General features: G+C 39.9%; 1 protein-coding gene across 3 annotated transcripts in view; it reads left to right on the forward strand.

The window, feature by feature from the left end:
• The window catches only part of CALD1 (caldesmon 1), a 188,603-nt gene that overhangs the window by 52,372 nt on the left and 117,157 nt on the right, over window positions 1–19,074 (forward strand). For all 3 annotated transcript variants that reach the window (XM_059171911.1, XM_059171913.1, XM_059171915.1), the window contains exon 2: window positions 13,447–13,539. The gene's annotated coding sequence lies outside the window, so the exon portion shown is untranslated. The remainder of the gene's footprint in view (window positions 1–13,446; window positions 13,540–19,074) is intronic.

Consider the following 19,074-nt stretch of genomic DNA (forward strand, 5'->3'; position numbering starts at 1 on the left):
GAAAGAACCAAGATGCCCTTCAACAGACGAATGGATAAGGAAGATGTGGTCCATATACACTATGGAGTATTACGTCTCCATCAGAAAGGATGTATACCCAACTTTTGTATCAACATGGATGGACCTGGAAGAGATGATGCTGAGTGAAATAAGTCAAGCAGAGAGAGTCAGTTATCATATGGTTTCACTTATTTGTGGAGCATAACAAATAGCATGGAGGACAAGGGGAGATGGAGAGGAGAAGGGAGTTGAGGGAAATTGGAAGGGGAGATGAACCATGAGAGACTATGAACTCTGAAAAACAACCTGAGGGTTTTGAAGGGGTGGGGGGTGGGAGGTTGGGGGAGCGAGGTGGTGGGTATTATGGAGGGCATGTATTGCATGGAGCACTGGGTGTGGTGCATAAACAATGAATTCTGTTACGCTGAAAAGGCATTTAAAAAAATTCCTCATATGAGTGAAAAAAAGAAAAAGATAAAAAAATAACCAGCTCCTGCTAATAAATTTTGTTGTTAAGTAACAAAATAAAACAATGGTGTTCTGTAAAAAGAACAGATTGGATGAACTTGATGTACCCACCACTGGCTAAAAAGGAGTTTGGGTAAACCTTTTAACCTTGCTAGACCTCTCTAAGTCCCATTTATAAAGTGTTGCAAATGATACTTGTCTTACTGACCTCTGGAGTTGCCATGAAAATCATTTGAGGAAGGGGATATAAAAGCTGTGTTTATTATAAAAGTACTATGTATTTTTATTCTTAACCCACTTGTGATGTCACTAGTCACTTGAAAATTAGCCCACAAACTGATCTCACTGATGATAGAAGCATAATTGCCCTATGACCAACCCACTTTGTCCCTACCAAGCATTCCAGACATTTCAGTGCAGGAACAAGATCTATGGGAAAAAGTCAAAAGGAGACTGATCAGAGGAATTCCACTGGCCCTTCCCAGGGCCCTGTGCACAAAATGGTCCCCCGTGCATTGTTATTTTGCTGTTTTTGCCTATGTCCACAGTTTCCAAGACAATAACAGACTGATAACTGGGTGATGATGAACAGACAGAGTAAGTGTGATGATGTTATACCAATTTTCTAGTGCAAAGGACTCAGCATCTCGTACATGGGACTGTAGCTTTCACTAGCTGCTCTTTCAGCCGGAAATGCCAAAAGATAATGCCAAAGCTGATTTTCTCTCAAATGCTGAGGAATGACATCAACCAGTGACTTTTTTTTTTTTCAGTTTCACCTTTTATTACATGGGTTGGACAAGATGATTCTAGGTTCTGGCATAAGCCCTGAGCCCTCCTGCTGCCCAGATACCCTATGTCAGCATTTTATTCTTCATACCAACAGAGCTCAAGTCTCTGGAGTGGGTCGCAAGCACATAGCTCTGGGGTGGAGGGGAGTGGTGGGCAGGGCTAGCTGGTTGGAAACTGGGGAAGAGGAGCAGGATCATTCCATTTCAGGTATTATTTTGCTTTGTATTTTTGCTCATCTAAGCAACTGGCCTTAAGATGAGCAAAATATAGAAATATAATATGTAGCCCTGTCCTCGGGTCCTCAAATTTCAAGCAGCAATCAAATGAATACTAGAAAAAGCTTTAAGAATACTTTAAATAAACAAGTATATATTATACAATAGGAACATGAAATTCAATTCACTGAATCAATCAAGTATAATGAGTTGTCTGAATTGAATAAATAATCCAGTTGCTCAGATGGCCTGTAGTTTGAACTGGAAAGCATTGAACTTAGGACACTGCTTCTTTGTGAATATCCGGAATTCCTCAAGACCCACTTCATGGATGGACTGTTAGTAAATTGAGTCTACTGGAATTGAAGGGATTTGATCATGAATCTTCTAATCTTTGTAGTTGCTTCTCTCTATATGTAAGTTCTCTTTATTTGAGAAGCTATTCACAGTTCCTTTTTGTGCATGTGTGTGTGTGGTAATAACATAGATGTACCCTCTTAACAAATTTTTAGGTGCACAATGCTATATTATTAACTGTAGGCATTGTGCTGTACAGCAGATCTCTACAACCTTGCTGGCAAGGATGTAGAAAAAATCAGAGCCCTAAGATAAAAATAGTGCAGCCACTTTGAGAAAATGCCCTGCAGTCCCTCAGTTAAACATAAATTACCATATGACCCTTCAATTCCACTCCTAGGTATATACCCAAGGGAAATAAAAAAATGTGTCCACACAAAAACTTGGACACGCATATTTATAGCAGCATTATTCATAATAGCCAGAAGACGGAAAGAACCCGAATGTTCACCGGTGGATGGACGGATGAACAAAATGTGATAGAGCCACTCGGTGGAGTATTATTGGCCGTAAAGTTAATGAAGTACTAATACCTGCTACCATATCAATCAACTTTGAAAACATTTTGCTAAGTAAAAGAATTCAGTCACAAAAGACCACATATTATATGATTCCATTCATACGGAATATTCAGAGGAGGGAACTCTATAGAGACCCGACTATAGATTAATAGTTGCTTCGGTCTGGGAGAGGTAAGGGAAACTGGGAGGAGGGTGATGGCTATAGTGTATAATATTTTAATTATTTTCAATGAATATGTTCTATATTGATTTTGGTGTTGGTTGCTCAACTCTGAATATCCTGAACACTATTGAATCATACACTTGAGATAAGTGATTTGCATAGTATGCAAACTCTATCTTAATAACACTATTCTTTTTAAAATAAAATAAAATAATACTTGAAAAATAATATATTCTCAATTTAAAAGGCAAAGAAGCCATACATGTACAGAAGAGAGGCAGGAAGACCGCATTTATTGGGAAATTAAACATACATAAAATTTAAGTGCACTGTTTTCTTATCATGCATTGGAACCCAAACATTTAACATAACATAGTGCATTCTAAACGATACAACAAACATCAGTGCTTGTTGATAATGATCATGATGTTGGCAATGACAGCAACCAAACCAACTGCCTCTCCAGTCTTTGGACTAGTTAGTATCTGCATCATCGGGTCTTTTTTTTGTATGGTAGTTACATCGAAGTCCAGCTGTGGGTATACCAGGAGTCTGTAAAGAGAAAGTTACATTTTTCTCAGGAGTTAACGTCTCATATGTTTGTAGCCACAGGAAGCTTATCAAACACTGACGTCAGCTGCTTTCCCATGAGAAGTCTAGAAATTTCATAATGCCATAAATGACTTTCTCTTTCCCATTTGCTTCAGACAAGTAGAAAAGTTTTCATAATGCTTAAAAATAAACATCTGACCTTTACCCTGCCATGGATACATTCTTACTGCTTCTCCAATCAGAAATTATCTTGCCTGTAAAAATCCACCCATTCTTCTATTAACAATTGAAAGATTTTGGCCAGTACAAATAGCATCATGGATTATTCTTAATTCATTAATTGTTCAAGAAAAAATAGGAAAGGCTGTAGCAAACACACTGTTTAAAGACATCAAGGCCCTTCCTTCATATTCTTATGTAATCTTTTCTGTTCCATTAAGAATTTTTTTCTTCTTCATAGTTGTATAAAATGGCTCCTCTGAGAACATACCTCTAAGCTATTTCCTTTATAGTCTTTGAAATTTTAAGGGAAATTCAACAAAATTCTATATCTCTAATGGTATAGAAATAAGCGAAGGGTTGATTTGATTCATTATGCTTTCCAGAGACAGAATCACAAGGAAGGAGAAAAAGAAAGGAGATAAGTTCATTTGGAACCTATAGGATTCTAGGTCCAATACCATGCTCATTATACATTTTCTCATTCATTTACTCCCTCACTCCCCCAACACACTTTTATGGAGCATATGTTATATGCCATGGCATATGCAAAATGCTTGGGATAGAATGATTGATAAAGACCTTGTCCTCAGGGCGCCTGGGTGGCTCAGTGGGTTAAGCCGCTGCCTTCGGCTCAGGTCATGATCTCAGGGTCCTGGGATCGAGTCCCGCATCGAGCTCTCTGCTCTGCAGGGAGCCTGTTTCCTCCTCTCCCTCTCTCTGCCTGTCTGCCTGCTTATGATCTCTGTCTGTCAAATAAATAAATAAAATCTTTAAAAAAAAAAAAAAAAGACCTTGTCCTTGCTATCAAGAAGTCTGTCCACATACAATGACAGTCCACTGTGACAATGCCATCATAGAGGCATTAACAAAATACTATGGGACACAGAGGAGGAAAAACCCTTCAAAATAGATTATCATTCTCATTTTTTTTTTTAGTATAGTTGACATACAGTGTTACATTAGTTTCAGGTGTACAACTTAGTGATTTGACAAATTTATATGTTATGCTGTGTTCACCACAAGTGAAGCTACTGGCTGTCCCATTACATCACTATTACAGTATCATTGGCTATATTCCTTATGCTGTGCCTTTTATTCCCGTGGCATATTTGTTCTATAATTGCAGGTTGTGTCTCCCTCTCCCCTTCACCCATTTTTTTCAAACTTTCACCCCCTTCCCTCTGACAACCTTCAGTTTGTCCTCTGAATTTATGGGTCTGATTTGGCTCTTTGTTTGTTCACTTATCGTTTTCTTTCTTTCTTTCTTTTTTTAAGATTTCACTTATGAGTGGAACCATACGGTATTTTTCTTTCTCAGTCTGACCTCTTTCACTTAACCATCACACCAACTAGGTTCATCTGTGCTGTCTTACATGGCATGATCTTAACCTTTTTATGGCTGAATAATATCCTGTGTCTGCGTGTGTGCACATGCATGTGTGTATATACCAGATTTCCTTGTCTGTTGTTGGACACTCAGGTTGTTTCCATGTCTTGGCTATTGTAAATAATGGTGTAATAAACATTGGGGTGCCTATATCTTTTCAAATTAGTGTTTTTGATTTCTTTGGGTAAATACCCAATAGTGAAATTATTAGATTATACTGATTTCTATTTTTAACTTTTTGAGGAACCTCCATACCGTTTCCCAGAGTGGCTGCACCAGTTTATATTCCCACCAGCTGTGCACAAGGGTTCCTTTCTCTCCACAACCTTGCCAACACTTGTTATTTCTAATCATTTTGATTTTAAAACAAGTGACTTATATCCAAAAAGAATTTCCTTAAGGTCATGCCTCTATTATGACCCCACAGGCTGTACTCTCTCACAATTCCATGCTGCTTTCAAGGAAAAGACCAATGTCCAACCCATCCAAATAGTTTGAAGCTTTTTCAGTCAGCAATGTGGTGAATCTGTTTGTTGCAGAATGCCAACAGAACTTTTACTTTCATTAATTCATTGACTTTTTCTTGAATTATATGAACAATTTCCTTAGTTTCTTGCTTTATTTAATCTGCTTGGCTAAATAAATTCCTAATATGGAATCCTGTTAATGCACCTTGTCTCTCTCATATACTGTGTTCTCTGAGTATCTTTATATGTCCTATGCATAATTCCATAGTAATATGAAAAATGTAACTTAAGAAAACCAAGAGACTCCATCCCACAGACCTAACAATTTACACTGAAATACAAATGTACTGTGAATAAATATTACTCAAGATACATAGGCAAAAACTTAAATGGAAACATACGATTTAAACAAGTAAGAGGAAACCTTGTGCAAGAGCTTGATGCACATGTACAGCACTGGAGGTAGATTTGGGAAGGTGGGTGGTTGAAAGTGAACAGAAGAAACAGTGTGGTTAGTGAGCAAGGGGCTGAATGGACGTGAAGTTTCACCACATCTTAAGATGATAAGTAGCCCCTGTATTTGAATTGCTTTGGTATGGGCCACTTGCAAAAACATTCAAACTTTTCCTTCTAAGATATAGTAAGCCAAAATATATCTATGGAAAGTTCACTAAGTCATTGGTAAATAATCCTGTGTTGACTTTTAATTTAGAAATAACTGGCCAAATTGATCCCAGCCTTTCCAACTATGGTTTTCCCCCTACAGAGTACATTGATTTGTATTACCTTCTTGTTTTCTCTCATTGTTTGTCTTTCTTTTTGTTATTGTATTTTCCTACTGGTATAATATATGACCAGAAATATTGAACATGCATGATTTTATGTATTTTGGGCTCATAAATTCCCTTTAGTTGTCATCTTTCCCGAGTGAGGCTTCATCTTTTTCTCTTCACATGTTATAAAAATAATATTTTTATTGATGTATAATGTACTGGAAAGTGTACAGATGATACTTGTACAGCATATTGAATTTTCACAAAATGAGTATAATGATAGAATCCCCTTCCAGATCAAGAGACAGAATATTACGGGGTGCCTAGGTGGCTCATTCAGTTAAGGGTCTGCTTTCAGCTCAGGTTATGATTCCAGGGTCCCAGATTGGGCCGGGCCTCAGGGTCCATGCTCGGTAGGGAGTCTGCTTCTCTCTCTCTCCCTCTGCCCTTACTCCCCATGTGTGTGCATGTTCTTTCTCAAATAAGTAAATAAAATCTTAAAAACAAAAACAAAAACAAAAAAACCCAGAACATTACTAGCACCCCAAAAAGCCCCCTTTGTGCCTCCTTTTATAGTCAACCTTTGCCCTCACTACCTCAGGATAACAGTTATTCTGATTTGTAACACCAAGTATTAGTTCTGTGTGTTTTTTAATTTTATGTTAATGGATTCCTCTTCTGTGTGTGTGTGTGTGTGTGTGTGTGTGTGTGTGTGTGAGAGAGAGAGAGAGAGAGAGAGAGAGAGACTTCTGTTATTTAACATCATGCTTCTGAGATTCATTGCCTGAGCAATACTTAGATCATTCTAATTGTTATACAGTGTTTCATTGTTTGCCTCCCTCAACTTAGACTTTTAAGATTTGTTTGTTTATTTGAGAGCGAGAGTGCAAGGGAGGGAGGGGCAGAGGGTGAGGGAGTGAGAATCCTCAAGCACACTCCCCACTGCACACAAAGCTGATGCAGGGCTCAATCCCAGGACCCCAAGAAAATGACCTGTGCTGATACTAAGATCAGACAAGCAACCAACTGAGCCAAACAGATACCCCTGGATTTTTGTTGTGTACATACCTAAGAGTAAGATATCTTGGTCACAGGATACACAAATACTCCACTTCAGTAGCTGAAACTGCCACATGTTTTTCCTAGTGTTTGTACCAGTTTACACTCCCACAGCAGTGCCCGAGAGTTCCAGCTGCTCACCAACACTTTGAATTGTCCGTCTTGTAAATTTCAGCTATTCTAACAGTGTATGGTTTTAATTTGAATTTTTCTAGTGATTGAGATCCTCTTTTGTGAAGTGCCTATCAAAACCTTTACCCATTTTCCTACTGGGTCATCTACCTTTTTCTTACTGATTTTGGGAATTCTTTTTATATTCTGGATATAAGCCCTTTGTCAGATATATGTATTGCTAATATTTTTTTCTCAACCTGTGGTTTGACTTTTCCTTCTCTTTATGGTTCTTAATTTTAATGCAGTGAAACTTACCAATTTTAATTTCCTTATGGTTAGTGATTTACAAAATCTTTGCCCATCTCAAGAACCTGGACATATCTTCTACTTTTTTTCTGAAAGCTTTTATGTGTCAGCTTTCACATTTAGATCTATACTCAATCTGGAATTTTTGAAGGGTGTGGGGTGAAGGGTATGATGTTAAACAGAGGTCAAGACTTAGCTTTCTTTTTTTCCATACGCACACCCAGTTGAAGTACTGTTTGATGTTGTTTTCCTCCACATGGGGTTAACCTATGTTCTAGTAGTTTGATAGATTTGGAAAGTTAACTTTAGCTGAATTAGGGCTGAGATCAGTTTGTATCGCTCCGTGGATCTTCATTCTGCCCCTTCTCCTTGAGCAAACTTTCCAAGGGTTCTATTGCGATTGTGTCCCTAGACATTTTCTTCTTCTTTTTTTTTTCCTTGTTTCCATTTTTTTAATCAAGGCATAATTTACATATAGTAACATTTGCTCCTTTTAGTAGAATTCCATTAAGTTTTGACAAATGCATACGGCTGTGTAAAAACCACCACAATTAGATATAGAGTACCTCTGTTGAGTCCAAAATGATTCCTCCTTCTTGAAGTGTTTCCTACTCAGCTCTGTGCAGCTGCTGAAAACTGTGCTGTGAAGAAGTGCCCTGCTTGGTTTCTTGTTCTCTGTCATGTTTTTGTGTCTTAAGGATTCAGCAAATGCCTTGAGGGAGAAATCACTGAATGTGAGGCCATTTTTCCAGGCCTTCTTTCTCTCTAGGATGTTGGTTACTGCAACAGCACTCTGATGCCTTCAAACAGATTTTTGGAATTTTACCCAAATTTTCTAGCTACTTGTTTATAGGCAAATGCATAAGTCGATCAATCTGCATTAAACAGACTCATTTAAGAACCTCCCCAAATTTTTTCTTGGGTATAAATCTCAAAAGAGTAAAAGAAGTGTCATTATTGGCAGCCATGACCACTCCAAGTGTACAATCATGGGAAGAGCTTTGGAATCAAACAAATCTGAGTACGATTCCAACTCTGCTACTTATTAACTATGTGATAGTGAATCTGAATCTTAACTTGCCTTCAGATGGGGCTAATAAAAATAACTGGTTTCCTAGTTTTCTTTTGAAGATTAAATGAGATAACAGATGCCAAGTACCTTGCACATAGTAGGTATTCAATAACTGATAGATATTATTTTGTAATGTATTATCATTTCTCTTGGAGCTATAAAGTACACTCATCCTTAGAAATGATGGGGAGGGGGGTGGGAGGCTCAGTGGTCCCTGCAACACAGTATCCTTTGTTGAGCAGCCTGCTAGATGCTAAAAGGGGTGAGCTCAGCTGAGCTTGTTTTATTCACAACCAGAACAAAGTCATTCACAGATACTGAGACATGCTCAAGACATTTCCCCCCCTTGGAAAATCATAGAATTATATACAAACCATGTGAATTGGAGGGATCTTAAATCTCTGTTCCAAAAAAATTCATGTTACAGATGAAGGAATTGAGGGCCCTAAAGTGGCTAAATGACTTGGTCAAGGTCAGTTCTCTCGTTAGTATTTATTTAAGTGACCAAATTCCCTAAGATCACATATTTCTTCCCTTCTAAAACACTCCCAGCTCCCATATTCAACTATAAATGAAAAACAGAGACAATTAGTGATGTTTTATTGTTACTGGCTCATTCTGACTAAAACCCATAGATCTATTTTTAAATATTTTATTTTAATTTCCATCCCCACAAATTATGTGACTTCCTGCCAACTACGACTGACATAGCTACTTATCATTCCTTTCCCATTCCAAGGATTATGTCCTGTAGCTTTTCGTTCTTCTGTTATTAAGAAGTACTCTGCCTTACCCTCCAATGCATAAGACTGAAAGGAGCTCACATAGACCCACGGACAGCAGCTCTCTTCAAGTTTGCCAAGTGAGAGGGGGTGCAGGGGACCTCCATCATTCTGGGCACTGAATGCAAAGGTGGCCATGTGTGTCCCTGGCACTCTCCTCTGTGGGTAGGGCCAGATTACCAGCACCACTGCCACTGTCATCATTTCCAGCAAAGGCAGTATTTTAAGGATCATTTTTTGGTAAGTCCCTTGTTCAGCTCATTTCAGCATTGTGTTCTCTGCCAACAGACAGATAGGCCTGAGTCCCTTATGGGCCAAGTAACTTGAAAGAGTTTACACGATCACAGAGCCATCTTATAAAAGCCTCTACCTCATGCCAGGATTCTCAAGGACTCCTCCTGGTACACTCTTTCCCTAGATCTTCACATGGGCTACTCCTTCCTAGAAATGGATCTGCAGCCTCAGTGTCTTCTCTTTGGAGAGACCATCTTTCACCATGCAACTCTGGTGGCCTTCCATTGGCCCTCTATTTCAACTTGTGGTTTTATTCACTATCAGAAGTACGTGTATTGTCTCTACTCCACCAGAACACAGGCTCTGGGCAAGCCATCCTTGCTCATCCCCGTGGGCCCCATCCTGGTGCAGAGTACTCATTCCGTGAATCAGTGAATGTAGGCGTGGTCCTTTAAATACACCCAGCAAACTGGATCAGCCCTTGGGTTTCAGTACTCGCTTCACTACTTACTGGCTGGGTGAATCGAGGCAAATGACTTAAATACAATGAGCTTTTTAGGGCTAAGACTGAACCTCACTAGGTTGCTATAGAGATCAGACCAGATAGACGTGTACCAGATGCTTATTAGCACAAGGGTTGGCACTAAAAGTCCTTAATACATAGTATTTATCGTGTCCTTAAGGAAAGCAGGGCATATTATAAGAATCATGGCAGATTTTTAAAGATAAATATTAATGTTAAAATAAGGGGTCCTAATACAACTACATAAAATTTTAAAGTAATTAAAACCTGGTTCTCATTGGCTCTACAAAGTTATTCATTTTTTAATAAAGAACCCTAATTTAACCTTTGCAATAACTACCTATTATAATTACCTTTGAAGACCCTCCCCTTCACCCAACCCTTTGGTATCCATTTAGAAAATGACATCTTTCTGTGAATACTTGCGGTAGGGATTTTAAGGTAGAATTGTAATCACTTTTTGCAAATTTGTACTGGCATTGTAACCTAGGAAGGTGCTGGTTTCTGTTTCTCATGCTACCGTCTGGTTTTAGCTAGAGGTTTTTGTTTTTTGTTTTTTGAGGTTTTTAAGAAAATCACTACTCTTGGGTATTAGAAATCTGATTGAGAGAAGAGAAATTTCTTCTTTCCTTTTATTACACCTTGATTCTCCCAGAGTGAATGCTTTCATATAAAACCCAAATGTCTTCATATGCCTGAGCAGACGGTTCAATCAAAGGAGCAATAAATAGCACCTGGCTGTTTGCCATGGGCTGGGAAGGGGGTTGTGGGAAGAAGACGGGCTCACTTGCCTAACACAATCCTTCTCTCTGTCGCTTTCCCTCGTCCTTCATCTCAGGGCTTTTCCTTCTTTACCATCCGGTCTAGACTCAGCTTTGCCTGCAGAGAATTTCGGTAACTGCCTCTGAGCCAGGTCAGCCAGAATCCATGCGTTGGGCACTGAATTAAAAGCTTAAAGGGGTCCAGTGAATAACAGTTCGCCCTGGAAACTATTGGAAGTTGCACGGTAACTAATGGTAGAAAAAGATTTTAAAACAGGGAGTAAGCACTTCATTGGTTTTGTGGCCCTTCGATTCAAACTTGGAAAATAGAAAGGAGGGTATGTCTGAAGGCGAACTCCACTTCTCAGTCACTTTGCCATTCCTCTTGGAAGCCTTCCTTTTCTCTCTTTGCCTCACGAACAAGAAAGTTCATGAACGTAGACCTGGCCGCTATAGACCAAAACCAGTTTTTTCCACTGGTAGCATTTTCTTCCTCTATTTTTCCTTTATTCTTTCCTAAAATTAAAAATAAAAATGCTGAGGGAATTGAACGTAGGGAAAGGAAAACTAGGCACATAAATACTGATCCTGCCAGAGGGTTTGGGGAAGATACTGGGAACGGTTTTCTCTGCCAATTTCAGTGTCTCTCAGTATGTTCAGTTTCAGTCCAGGCATACAACTCTTGCTTCCTTCTAGTCTCTGATGTCTTTGTTGAAGCTGGAAGGTCAAGGATGGGCGGTCTCTGTGGGGAGGGTCTGATAATCTATATCACATTCCAAATATAGGCAACTATTTTTAAGTTACAGATTCCTGGGCACCTCTCTAGAGTATCCCATATATTTTTTCAAAGCCCACCCCCCAGGGGATTCTGATGTGTAGCCAGACTGAGAATTCCACTTCTAGGGGTTCAATATACCATAAACACCATAAGGCCAAGCACCAGAACTGTTTGTTCGTTTTCATGTTCCTGATATATTCCTGGGACACAGGGCACTCAATATATATATATATATATATATATATATATATATATATATATATATATTGTGTGTGTGTGTGTGTGTCTATAAATTAATTTATAAGAGCACTCTTTGAAATCAGTTCTCATCTAAACTCCATCCTCAAGTACTCTGCTAAGTTTTTAGCAAGTGGTTCTTATTTTGATGGGAAGAAAAAGGGAACAGAGACTGCCTTGAAAGCTAATGAACACTAATATACACAAACTTTGGCCTATGGTTTTGGGAAACTCATCCATGGTTTCCATTCATTCATCCAACAGATACTTCTTTTTGTCCTACTACATTCTGGTGGGGGACTAGGAACTATAAGGAACCAGATTATGAAGCAGCTTTAGGCAGGCTTTCCATCTAGGAAATGTCTCACTATTATTGTCCTCTCCTCCTCACATTTATAGAAAAGATCTCCAAAGTTGGACCCACAGTAGAAGAAAAGGAATCTAAGTGGGATTTGGAGATCTTATCACTTTCTGGCTTTGTAACCCAGAAGTGTACTTATAGGTTTTATCATTCCAACTGGATTTTAGTCTCCTTAAGATGAAGGCCACATTCCCAGAATGCCTAGCTGGGAACTTTAGCTGTAGGACAGTACCATAGATGTTTGCACTTGGGACCGATGGGAAGAGGTGGTAGAGGTTGAGGGAGGGGAGCTATGGATAGCCTGAGTGGCCGTTCAAGATTAAGGAAAGGGGTGACACCCAGATTTGCTGACGAATCTGTGAGCCCCTCAAGGTTCCCTGATCCTTAGTCTGCAAAACAGCCTTCCTCAGATGGATACAAACCATAAGTTAACATGCTAGGCAGCTTTTCGTTTCGTTTTGATTTGTCTTGTTTTACCTGTGAAAACTGAAATGAGGATCTAGGAATCCAGATCCAGGTTCTAGCATGAGATTCCAAGCCAGTCCCTTCACCTCTGTGAGCTTCTGTTTTCTTCCAATGCCCAGTGGCAGAGGCTGGGGATGGATGAAAGCAAGCTATATTCTTAAGGTCCCCTTGAGACCCATTACTCGATTAAAGGCAAACATTAAAAGCGTAAAATTGCATTTCATACTCATACTTATTAGAAGTCCTTGTTGCATCATGTTGGGAAAGGTTTAAGGGTGTGATGGTGATTTACTGTCACAGTTGTTATTTCTCTGGTCTTTTCTAATGTTTAATATTTATTGCTGTATTTCAAGTACAAGAGAGCCAACTCTAGATTATCTACTAGTACATTTCTATCATCGTAATCCTCTAGACTCTCTCCTACCAATTACTCAAGTTCCTGAACATCATCAACAGAAGACTCTGGACAAAGCAAAGGGTCCAAATGGTCTTTGAGAGTCTGAAGCTTGGGAGGATTGAGGTTTGGGCTTAGAAGGTGTCCTTAACTATGTTCCAAAGCCTTTGTCTTTGATTATTGGTATTTGTAGTACTCCCTGTTCTGTCTTAACTATACCACCTTCTCTACCCCATTATTTATAATAAGTTAGGGGTTGACACTGGAGTAATTATATTCATTTTCTTTACAATCCAATTGCACAACATCCATCAGTGCCTTATTTCCCCTTTAAGGTCCTAGCTTATAATAATACCTGAATGAGAAATTCTGTTTTAAAACATACAGTTTACATTAAAAAATTCATTCCATTTAATCATGTTTCCATTCTCCTTTTATACCAGGTATCATTAAAACATTTTAAGATTCTTCAATCAAATTCTACAAGAATTGGTGATCAACCAGAAGGCTCAGAAGCGACATCTGATTGTACACCTGTGAGTAGCATTTATATTATTGAGGGGGAGGGGAGGCTTTCTTTTTAGCAATTACATAGCTACTCTGTGCCTGATTTTTTAAATTCTTATGCCTAAAGATGCACTGTGCGAAGCCAGGCCTTCTGCTGTGCTCCTCATAGCTTATTTACCAATTAATCTATCAAGTTTGGAAGAGCTGTTTTTTCTGCTTTGTAATTTGATTTCTTGCTTTATTTTTTCCCACATATATAATACCTTAAGTACAACAGTCCCAGATCAATAGTAATGAAATCCTCACTTCCTGCAGAGAATGCTGATGACTTGAGGGACTGGGGAGATGATGAGTCAGTCTTCCCCAGTGCATAAACTCACCTTTGCACAGACGCTGGTGATTTCAGGGGCAATAAGTACTTTTCACTGCCCGTGAGCCCTCCTCAGCCAGAAGGAGAACTTCCACAGGCCAAAGCTCTGCTGGGGAGCAGAAAGAGGGGATTTCAGAAGGGAGAGGATGTAGAAAGAAAAGGAAACTTTACTGGTTCACAGTGTTGCCCAGGCTGGCACCAGTAGGAGGGAAAGTTTTTGAGGAATTTAGCGTGGTTCCCAGGCAAGTGTTATTTCCGGATTATATCCCTTGCACCCTGTATTAGTTTGCTCGGTTGCCATAGCAACATACCACAGACCGGGTGGCCTAAACAACAGAAATTTCCCCACAGTTCTGGAGGCTAGAAGTCTGAGATCAAGATGTCAGCAGGGCTGGCTTCTCCTGAGGCCTCGCTGCTTGGCTTGCAGATGGCTGTCTTCTCCCTGTGTCTTCACGTGGCCATCCTCAGCGCGCACACATGTTTGCATGTTTGGTGTGTCTCTCTCTCTGCCCGTTTACTCTTCCGACAAGGACACCAGTCATTTCACATTAGGGCTCACCCTAAACACCTCATTTTTAGTTAATCACCTCTTTAAAAACTCAGTCTTCATATACATTTATGTTTTAAAGTCCTGGGGGATAGGACTTGAACATATGAATTTGGGGCACTGTAATTCAATCTATATCGCCCCAGCATCCTTTGTTTCTAATATGCAGATTTCTGGTTTATTGAAGATGCACTTCCCTCTGATTCTCCTCACCTGACTTCCGTAGCATGGACATCACTCTGAGAACATTTGGTTGTGCTGTGATGTGTTGTAGTCCTTTGTGTGCAGCTCTCATTTTCCAATAACATAGTGTTATTTTTGAAATTGAAGAGTATGCCTTTTACGTGTCTCACAGGTATAGGTAAGTAAGTTTTATATATAGTAAGACATTTAATATTTATTGAATGAATGAATACATAGATGCTTAGATATAGCCTCTGAACCTACAATTTATTTGCTCTAAGACTGCAAATGATGACTGTTAGTGGTACTTTCTCCTCATTTGCTGCCCATTACCGCAACAAGTGGAAATGAACATTGGAGAGGGACTGAAAGAAAAATATGATTAGCTGACCCCAGGAGACTTACCTCTCTCTTCAAAAAAGTAGGAGACAGTAAATAGCACGAGCCTGCCCCAAGATCCCATCACTCTTCCATGAGAGCACTGTTCCAGAGATAGGAGGGAAGACTGATGAGTTTAGATTGGGATTTACTGAGTGTGAGGACTTGTGGGACTTCAAGGGCAAACTCCAGTCTGAAGGCAGGTGAGAGAGAGCTGGAGACAGATGTTCCCTGTCAAAACCTCTGCTTAAGAATTAGAAACAGAGGGCGCCTGGGTGGCTCAGTGGGTTAAAGCCTCTGCCTTTGTCTCAGGTCATGATCCCAGGGTCCTGGGATCGAGTCCTGCATCAGGCTCTCTGCTCCGCGGGGAGCCTGCTTCCTCCTCTCTCTCTGCCTGCCTCTCTGCCTACTTATGATCTCTGTCTGTCAAATAAATAAATTAATTTTTAAAAAAAAGAATTAGAACCATGAGAATGGAGGATGTCATCCAGAGAGATTGTGTGGAAATAGAAGAGCAATGTTTCCAAAATGCCACCAGAAATTGTATGCAGAAGGTTTTCTTGGAAATTACAGAAGAACCCTCCTATGAAAAAGAAATCCACATGCTACCTCTAATGAGGGTTTGTAAGAACATATATATTAACTGATATATGCCTACCTATTTCTCTCTCATTTATTTTGACCTATTTTATTTCTTCTTCTGTCCTCTCCTTTGGGTCTATGCCCAAACCATTACTGTGGGGCTTGCCCTCCCCAACTTTGCCAACATCTAGCTAACTATATCCATGAGCTTGTGTTTGACTCCCCAGGTTTCTGCCAATAGGGTTCTCACCTCAGTCCTTCCTTTGTGGCCATTCTCTTCCATCAGCCAATCAGAGCTGATCAGACTGGACAGTAGGGGAGCCTTGGGATTAGATTCCTCAATGTCCAGAGAGACAGAAAGTAGATCCTTCTCAGGGTCAGGTGCATCTTGTCTAGACAGCCAGTAAAGGGCTCAGTAGGGGGGAGGGGGCCACTTTCACACTGATCTCCTTCCTTAGTCCATTGATACCTGCTGGTTTCCCCCCTCCTCTACCTGTGCTCTCAAGGAGGCTTTGGCAATATTTTAGAATTTCACGGCCAGATCAGAATGGGGGGTGGAGGAGCGTGGACGGGCCATGATGGCCATAACAATCTTCTCCTAAGCCCCACCAGCAAATGTCATTTCTCACAGGACCTGTTCATCCCACACCAGTTTCCTTAATTTTTCCTGCTTTCTTTGATACAAACAAAAGAAGGACAGATATTTATTCATTTCTTCTATTTTTTGAAGTATTACTTTTCTTCCTTTGAATTCTCTCCTTGCAATTTTTTTCTTTTTTTCTCCTCTCTTAGTTCTCTTTCTTTAGCAGAACCTTGATTTTTCCTTGGATTGTCTGATTATCAGTGGAAGAGGCTTTCTAAGGTCTGGAAACTTCCTCCTTGTCTACACACCCCACCCATGTTCTTTAATGACTATGAGATACCAACTTTCTTGATGTACCCACACCCTCACTTCCCTCTTGGTGTTATTTGAGGAGCCAGGAAAAGATGCCAATTTTTATGCAGCTATCCAGAATACCAGTGACACCTGAGTCAGTGATTTTTACTCAAATTGTTATTTACATAACATGAGAAAAGAGAAATTTTGTAGTCAAGAGAAAATAGCTCGACAATCCATGAATGGCCTAGGTGGGGTGTTCCAAATGAATGGTGGCCAGTGGCCAGCAGAGGTGCCTCCTGACTGGGTTTCATTAATTTCAGTCAGTTACAAGGTTTGGAGAGAAAGAGGATTTTCCTATGAGCATGTAAAAGAAGTGCTTTGAGTTGTAAGCCTTTGCCCTTGTTTAAGAACAGCATAAATGGGAGATTTTATAACCACTGTGGGCCAGTATTTTTGGAGTCAGTTGAAGCTCCAGATGGAGTGGAAAGAGAAGTTTCTTTTCTTCTTTCTTTTTTCTTGAGTTTTGCAGAACGAGTCTCCCTGGGCACCTTTAATAAAGTGCTCAGTCTCTTGTTTAGTTCAAGTGTGCCCAAGCTTGTTATCACAGGATCTGAAGGGGGCTTTCTTACAACTAAGAACCTTTCCTATAGATTTCTGGGTCTTGGCTCTAGAACCAGCCTCATATGTGAGAATATCTTGAATCCACTCCTTCCCCAAGAATCTCACCTTTAGGAGTCCACACTTAGGTCCTTGTCATGTGGTATAAGGAAGAAAATACACCATGAGCCCAAGTTCAGTGAAGGCTTGAAAGGACAAGAGGAACACAGTCCCATGGTCATCTCAACATTCTGGAAACCTTCACATTAGGCAGGGTAAGAGGACATTCCAGCATCACCTTATGCAGATTTTGGAACTTTGGCCAAATGATGAAGGTTTCCAGGCCAGGGAATTGCAGCTGGCTTTAAGAGGTGTCTCTGTGGAAGTACGCACTCCTGCCTAGCAAAGCTCTTAGTGAAGGGGTGTTGTACCAGGGTAGACAAACCAAGATGAGGGCCACGGAGGACAGGGTAAAACAGACAGTGGTGCCAGGAGCACTTTCTAGAAGAAAGTCTCTTCTAGAATTCCTCTTCAGACTTTTTGTTCTAATGAGTATGAGTAAAGAAAAAAAAAAAAGAATGATTGTGCTGTTCAACAGCTTTCAACCAAAATGATCAAAAGTCTTACCTGAGTGTATAACTAGGAGTGGATATATTCAGTGGAAGGACATAGACCAGGCAGCTTCTGAACTCCACTTTGGGCTGTTTAATAAAATGCAGTTGTGGATGACTTGTGCTACGTGCAGCCATACTCCAAGAGGGCTTACGTAGAACAAGCACTCACTTTTAGGGGGCACATCTGAAACAATTTCCTTCCCACCATTCTCTATATCCCAAGTCCAACTAAATGCCAAATTAAATCTAGATATTTCTTTTTTCTGAATCGACTTTTACTAAGGAAAAGGGAGAGCTGCATTCCCTGAAATAGATATTTTGGGCCAAAATTATTACTTTGGCCTTTTTTTCCTCCTCCTTTTTCAAAACAAAATGTCTATCATTCACTCTGACACCAGCGTTTAAGAGCTGGAGACAAATGGAGTCTGAATATTCACGCCAATGTAGTACAAATGAGCTGTGATTTCAGGATGCTGGCTGTTTCTCTGACAGGAGAAAAGAGGGGTTGACTAGTTTAATATCTTTGGCTGAAAACACTTTCTTATAAAGGGATGGAGAAGGCCAACATTAATATTGAGTCCTGTTACTGAATGACCAGGGAGGCTCTATCATGGAATGGGGCATCCTCAGTCTGGGGAAAGTGTGTTGATCACACCCAGACGACGCGGAGGGGGAGCGAATTCACACACACAGGCTGAGATTGAAGGAAAGACATCGTCTAAAAACATTTTCTCCACATTCTTCAAAGAATTCCTTCCATAAGTATATTATACCCATGATTGTGAATATGACTCCTTCTCAGACTTACGCAGTGTGTAAATATAAAGACGTGTTGTAATGAGAGACTCTGGGAGTACATCTCACTGCCTCCCTCAGAAGGCTGGCTAATGGTTTGGAAATAAAGATGCAGTTGTAAGTTGAAGTTTAAGGTGGAGGCTTGTGACCACCGTTAGTACCATCTGTCCTTTCTCTTGTTCCTCAAACATACATATTCAATCACTCATTAATTTACTGTTTCCGGAGTATAGCGACCTGGACCCTCTCCATCTCAGGTGCTTTGTTAGGTCTTGACTACATTAGCAATTCTGCCATTCCTTCATTCTCTCCTATAAAACAGACTAATTTTTATTCAATGCAACGGAAACTTTGGTGAATCTAATGATGCACTCAGTGACATAAATTGTGATTTCCAATACTTTTGTTTTTTGTTGGCTTCATCTTGGCAAAGAGTCATAATATTTTAAAATTTCTCTGCCCTCTTGTCCACCTGTCATGCTTAATTATGTTGTTTATACACAAAACATAGCAGTGTGCTGGCTATATCTATAATCCTACTTTGCTGCAAATTGCTTTGAAGAATGATGCATAATTGTACCCAGTATTATTTGTTTCCTAAATTCTGGTTTTCAGGAA

Source organism: Mustela lutreola, chromosome 4, assembly GCF_030435805.1.
Source record: "Mustela lutreola isolate mMusLut2 chromosome 4, mMusLut2.pri, whole genome shotgun sequence".
In the NCBI taxonomy this organism is placed as follows: Eukaryota; Metazoa; Chordata; class Mammalia; order Carnivora; family Mustelidae; genus Mustela; species Mustela lutreola.